Source organism: Mesoplodon bidens (assembly GCF_964165515.1).
Source record: "Mesoplodon bidens genome assembly, chromosome: 6".
Lineage (NCBI taxonomy): Eukaryota > Metazoa > Chordata > Mammalia > Artiodactyla > Ziphiidae > Mesoplodon > Mesoplodon bidens.
Window position 1 is genome coordinate 47796721 of NC_138162.1, and position 7672 is coordinate 47804392.

Consider the following 7672-nt stretch of genomic DNA (forward strand, 5'->3'; position numbering starts at 1 on the left):
AAATATATATATGTAGTCACATCCTTTTTTCTATTTTAGATTGCCAGTTACGTATTATATACACTTTACTTGAGCTTGTTTTTTTTAAATTTAATATATTGTGGTATACTCATTCAATGGCAGCATATAGACAGATTTCTTACTGTTTTTTTTTAATAACAGCTTTACTGAGATATAATTCACATTACATAAAATTCTTTTATAATGTATACTTCAGTGGCTTTTAGTATATTAACAGTTGTGCCACCAACACCACACCACTATCTAACCTTAGAATATTTTCATCACCCCCAAAAAGCAACCCCATATCCATTAGCAGTCACTTCCCATTCACCCATTATTTCTCATTTCTTCCCATTTGTTTCCCCATTTGCCCATTCACTCTCTGTCTCTATGAATTTGCTGGTTTTGAGCAATTAATATAAATTGAATGATGTGTTAATGTTGTGACCGGCTTCTTTAACTTAGCGTAACCTTTTTGAGGTTCATCTATGTTGTATCAGTACCTTATTCTTTTTTAACTTCCAAATAATATTCCATTTTATGCCTATACCATATTTTGTTTATCCATTCATCCCTTGATGGGCATTTATGGTGTTTTCAATTTTCAGTTATTCTGAATAATGCTGCTGTGACATTCATGTACAAATATATGTATAGATGTGTATTTTCAGTTCTCTGAGTATACTTCTAGGAGTAGAATTGCTGGATCATATTATATCTCTTTGTTTAGCATTTTGAGGAACTGCTAAACGTTTTTCAAAGTGGCTGCACCATTTTACAATAAATAGGGTTTCAGTTTCTCTGCATTCTCACTAACACTCATTATTTTATCTTTTTGATCATAGTCATCCTAGTGGGTGTGAAGTGGTTCCTCAACGTGGTTTTAACTTAAATTCAGCTAATAGTTAATGACGTTGAACAAATGCCTGTTGGCCATTTGTATATATTCTTTAAAGAAATGTTTATTCAGATCTTTTGATCATTTTAAAGGGAGTTATTTATCTTTTTATTATTGAGTTGTAAGATTTCTTTATATACTCTGGATACAATTCCATAGTTAGTTTATTTGAAAATATTTTCTTTCATTCTATAAGTTATCTTTTCAGTTTATTCATAGAGTTTTATAGCTTTAGCTCCTATACTTACAAGTGTTATCTATTTGGAGTTAATTTTATTGTATTGTGTGAAGTAGGGGTCCAACTTCATTCTTCTGCATGCGGATATTCCGTTATCCCAGCACCATTTGTTGAAAGACTATCCATTAACAATTTTTGAAAAGCTCACTTAGCCTAAGAAGATAGTCTAAGAGACATACTGAAATGTCTGTGGTGGAATCAGAACTGAGCCCTTTACTGAGCATAGAATGACCTTACGAGTAGACTTGTTCCTGATCCTTACTATTAAAGAAAGCAATACCCATGATTGGAGACTGAATGAGACAGTAGGTACATATGAAAGAAGGCTCTGCTAAACTATCTGTTGAATATATTACTACCAAATAAGGCAACCTACATACATTTGCTTAAACATATCTGATTCTAAAGATAGGACTATATACTTTTTCAGAAATTGCAGAGGTACCTTTAAAAACAAGTGCACTGTATTTTTTCTAAAACCACCTCGAGTGGAATGCACATTACACAGAAGATTTTAGTATGATAATATAAAATAAACATGATATCCATTTGCCATCTGGTGTGTTGTAAATATATTGTTGTTTACCCTTTTCAGAAGCCCTAAATGAATTTCATAATTGCTTCATTATCTGCAATATGTGATACCTCCATGGCCATTCTGGTGATTATGACACATGGCTCCTTTAACAAAACAAAAAGCAAAATGAAGAGATAGGTGAAGTCATCTAATGAACCTATATGCGTTTGTGTATAAAGAAAGATGTCTCTTGAAATAATACTGTTCTGAGGTTCCATTGCCATTTTAAGGAGTGTAAATAATGTCATCTGCTTCAAACATGTAAGTGCTGAGACTACAAAGCATACTTTGCTAAAAATCAAAACAGAGGCAGAGCAGAGTTTAGCAATAAAAGATGATTGGGATGTGTCTCCAATGCAATCTTCCTCTATCTGTTAGTCTTAATTCTACTCTCCTGTCTTTTAGAAAGGGTATGTAAGTGCATGATAAAATGTAGACCATTGTTGAGAGAGCCACTTGAGCGGTACATTTTCCTTGCTTTATGATAGCCAGTCTCTAAATATATAATCTCTCTAATCACATATGCTTAGGAAGAACTTCACATATAACATACTAACTCTATAACACAGATACTATTTTGGTGCTTGGAGTCACATATATTCTCAAGGAAACTTTTTGACGGAGCCCTGATGTATTTGTTCTTGATTCCATTAGGATTCTTTTCAGTTAGTAAACATTTAACAGCAAGTGCGTTTTATGAAACATGCATAGGAATCTTGAATGAACTCATGATGAGAATTTCTTCCATGTTTACATAGAGCTTCTGAATAATGTGGGAATTTATACGCCTTTACCCATGCGTGGATTTATTGTGTGTTCAATGCAATTTGTGTGAGTCCATTAGGGATCTTGGAGTAAAGACACTTTGTTTTGACTCACTTTTCTCCTTTCTCCCTTACTGATTCCATCATATTTTAGTGCAGTTTTTCCTCCTCTCTCATGACTGTTTTCTTTTAAAAATCCCCTGCTACCACCCTTGGTCTAGCACCATATCCAGTCATTCCTTTCCTACCAAATTAATTTCCTAGTAGGCATTCATGGCTCCCGTTTCAATACTGAAGAGCCGAAGGGGAAGGATCATGTCTTCAGAACATTTATATTTTAAAATAGGATAGATAGAGGCATTTGAAGGGGAAGGATTAAAAAAGCGAGAGAGAGGCAAATTTTCTGCAAAGGAAAATATATGTATATATACATGCACATATGCATATATAATACATAAAATACACAAACTATAAGAGTCCAGCTCAATGGATCTTTGCAGAGTAAACACAGCCAACACCTGGATCATGAGATCATACTAGTATGACTTTTGAAACTATGTCAAACTCTATATTTTTATGAAGAATGATTGTTTTGTGTTTGGCTTTTTCTGCTCAACCTTTGTGAGATTTGTCAATAATACTATGTGAAGTCGTAATTCATTTATTTTAATTTCTGAATAGTATTTCACTGGACAAATATACCACATTTTATTTATCTATCTTACTGTCAGTGGACATTTTTGGATTGTTTACTGTTTTTAGATATTACTAATAGTCCTACTATGAATACTTATATTTTCTAAGGAGAAAACATATACACCCATTTCTATTGGGCATTATATTTACTCAGAGTGGAATGCTTAGATCATGAGGCACATTCAGTTTTGAAAATATGCCAAGCAATTTTCCAAAGTGGTTGTACTAACAGCATATGAAAGTTCAAATTTCATCATCAAAAACATTAGGCATAGCACAGGGAGTTATATTCAATATCTAGTAATAACCTATAATGGAAAAGAATCTGAAAAATAATACACATATATACATATATATAACTGAAGCACTTTGCTACACACATGAAACATTGTAAATCAACTATATTTCAATTAACAATTTTTGAAAATTAGGTATTTTCTACCTTTTTATGTTAGCCATTCTTGTGGATGTGTATTGGTATCTCATTGTGACTTTAATTTTTATTTCCCTTTGATTAATGTATTTGATTATTTTTTCTTAAGTTTATTAACCATTAGGATTTTCACATTTATGAACTATCTGTTGTAGTAGTTAGTATTTTTCTCTATGTACCTATCAGCTAAATAGCTCTAGTTACAGTTCTTTAGTGAAGCATTTGCTTTTGTTGGTTGGTAAGAATTTTTTACAGATTATGAATATGAGCCCTTTGCGGGATGTACTGTTGACCCTTGAACAATGAAATGTGCATATAACTTCATATTCAGCTCTCTGAATCTGCATTTCTGCATCTGTAGATTCAACCAGAAGCAGATCATGTAATACCCTCGTAGTATTTACAGAAAAAATTCCGTGCATAAGTGGACCCATGCTGTTCAAACCCATGTTGTTAAAGGATCAACTGTAGATTGTTATCTCCACTGTGTGGCTTCTCTTATCTAAAATGACAAAGAAGCCATTATAAAGTAGGCAAAATATTTGAATAGATATTTCTCTAAAGAAGGCACAGAAATGCCAATAGGCACATGAAAGATTACTCAATGTCAGTAATCATTAGGGAAATGAAAATCAAAGCGAAACAAGATACCACTTATACCCTCTTGGAAGGCTAAAAAAGAGAGAGAGGTAATAACAAATGTTGTTGACAATGCTGAGAAAACAGAATAGCCATATGTATATTGCTGGTGATGTTGATAAATGAAGTGCTTTGGAAAATGATTTTGCTATTCCTCGCAATATTAAGCATAGAGTTACCAAATGACCCAGAATTTGCAATCCTAGGTGTAAACCCAAGGGAAATGAGAGCACATGTCCCACAAAAAAAATTGTCTTTGTTTATAGCAGCATTATTTAAAATAGTCAAAATGTGGAAAAAAAGCCAAATGTCCATAAACTAAATGTGGCATAGCTGCACAATGGAATATTATTTGACAATAAAAAAGAATAAAATAAAGTACTGATAATGCTGAAATATGGATGAACGTTGAAAACATTATGCTAATTGAAAGAAGCCGGTCACTAAAGGCCACATTTGTATGATTTCATTTATATGAAATGTCCAGAATAGGCGGTTCACAGAAACACAATCTAGATTGGTGGTTGCCAGGCACTTAGGAATGAAAGCAATCAAAGTGACTTCTAGTGAATATGGTTTGGGTGATGAATGCTCTAAAATTATATAGTGGTGATGGTTTTATAACTCTATGAATAAACTAAAAAACACTAAGTTGTATCCTTTTAAAAGGTAGATGTTATGATATGTGTATTGAATTTCATTTCTGTTTAAAAATATACAACTGGAAACAACCTAAATACCATCAGTGGGAGAATGAATAATGATCATGACATAAGTACACAATGGAATGTTTAGACAATGAATATGCTGGAGTTATATATACAAACAGCATTGGATTTAAAAACAATGTTGAGTGGATAAGGAAAATTTAAGACATATGGGAATGATAAATACTAGTGATTTTAACTTTAGTATTTAGTGAAAGAGAGAGATTGAGACATGGTACATAGGAATCTTCACCTGTGTTCATAATGCTTTTAATTCTTAAAATTATTGTGGCTATAGAGGATTTCATTGTATTTCTTTTATGGCTCTTATACTTCCATGTTTTATAATTGAAAAAGAATAGTGATATTAGAGGACAGGGGACTTAATGGTAAGAATTAAAGTCAATTAAATTCAGGGTTATATGTTAAAATTATGTTCTTTTCGATTCATTAAGTAGAACAATTTTCTACACATAAGTAATAGAGGTCGATTAACTTTGAGAGCAACAAATCTGTAGCTTCATTAACATGAGTATTAAAGTTGAAGACAGCACCTTGCCGAATACTTTGAAAGGTGTCCAATGGTCTCAGATTTTTACTGCTTGTACATCAACCAAGAAGTATCAGCCGTATTATAGTACCCTCTTTTCCAGATAACTGCCCATAAACATTGTGTACTTGCTCTAGCTCAGTGATTCGCCACCCTAGCTGCACATTAGAATCACCTGGGGAGATTTTTAAAACGTGCCCTCTAAGCCTCACCTGCAGATATTCAGATTTAATTATTTCCAGGTGGGACCTAAGCATTGGCTGCTTTTGAAAGCATTCCAGGTTATTGTAATGTGAGACCAGATTTGAGAGCCATTGCTCTAGATTTTCCGCTCCCTACTTATTTCCTGTGCTCTCTGATCTCTTTTTCCAAATCCAGTTCTTTCTCTCTCTCTCTGGGGGTCTTTGGTATTGATGGCCTTTTTAGATCTCCTCTGTCGTGGACCTAGTTTCCTTTTGCTCTTGTCTACCCGGTTACTTTGATTTCAGCGTTCCCTACAGCTCTGTGAGAGAAATGCTTTCCTATATCTTATCTTCCCAAGCTAACCTTCATAGCTCATTCCTCCAGGGGAGTAGCTTTACATATTTGCTAATATTGCCATGTTGATGAGTAAAGAAATAAATATAAAATAAGCCTTTAAAATTGGGTTTGATGTAAAATCATGGTTGGTGTTTTGTTGAAAGAATATGCAAAAACTAAGGATGACAGTATTCCTTGACTACTAACTCAACGGCATTTCTGATGACTCACAGAAACCGACATGCCCTCTTAGCTCAATATTTACTGTACTGCTCTCTATTTAAGATAATCTTCAACGTGGTTCCAAGCTTTTAGATGCTGTTTTCCAGTTCACTAAGTGGCCAGACTGTGTGGCCATGGTTAAAAGGTAGATGAATGCAACCCAGGGGAGATGATTAGGGGTTGCTGAGAATAGAAAACACGCATACTGGGCGCAAGTGGTACAGCATTTATTTACAGCAAGAGGAGAGAAAGAGTGCACAAGATGCAGCCATTTGCATCCCTTGGCCCCCCATCCATGGCCAAATTTCTGCTCTGCAGCCAACTGGGGTCTTGGAGTTGCACACACCTCCCCTGGTGCTGCCGTAGAAGGCTACTCCTCCCCCATAAGATCTGAAATACAGAAAGGCGGGGTCATGCCTGAGGGTCATAGATGCACATGCTTACTCAGAACAAAGTAGTATAAACCAAGTCTGCAACAGGGAAAGATATTCCCTCACGAGCCGACAAACCCAGCACAGGCTGTCAGGGGTCTTTGTCTCCCAACAAGGAAATGTTCTTGAGTATTAGAAAACAATAGTTAATTAAGTATAATTCAAGCAATTAAAAATAATCATCATACAAAGGCCAAGTATCTTTTGGATAACTGAGATACCTTCTGATTTTAAGTAATGAAAACCCACATTTTCACTTCTAGTCTATCTATAATTGTTTATGAAACCCCCAGGTCCTAGATCAAAGAAATTTCTCCTTTGTTTACAGTTCCAATTTTCTACAAGGTTTTAACACTTGATTGAGGATGTGAGTGGAAATGTGGAATTTGTGCAAACCATATAAATTTTGGTTCTGTCATTTAGCCTTGTGGCTTTGGATATATGTTTTAGCCTCTTAACTCTGTGCACAATAAATGGGAGTAATAATGTCTAATTGAAAGATTTGTTTTGAGGATTAAATGATATATTCCTAAAACTAGCAGAGTGCTTAGTACAGAATAGATCTTTAATAAGTATGACCCTTCTATGATTTACATGCTTCCTTCTTTCCTTTTACATCCAGTACACATTGTCATCTCTACTGATGATCCACATGGACCCTCAAACTTAATGTTCCTTTAATTCTTATTTTCATAAATCTTAATATTCATAGTCAGTGCCAGGAAGTTAAACAATTCTATCCTAAGATTTTTTTCTTCAATTAAAAATCACAGAAGTCAACAGTCTATCGTTCAGTTCCTCTAGAAGCAGGAGAATGTTTTACTAGGACTTCTGATTAATAAGTTCTCCCAGTAGTAATCTTAGCCACACTCAAGGTCTTGACCTCTCTATACAAAATGCATGGCTTCAATGATATCTACCACAATCCCAAACCAGATTTTCTGCTGAATTTATTTTAATAATATACTCTCCTGTGTCATTCCCTCTGTTAATGT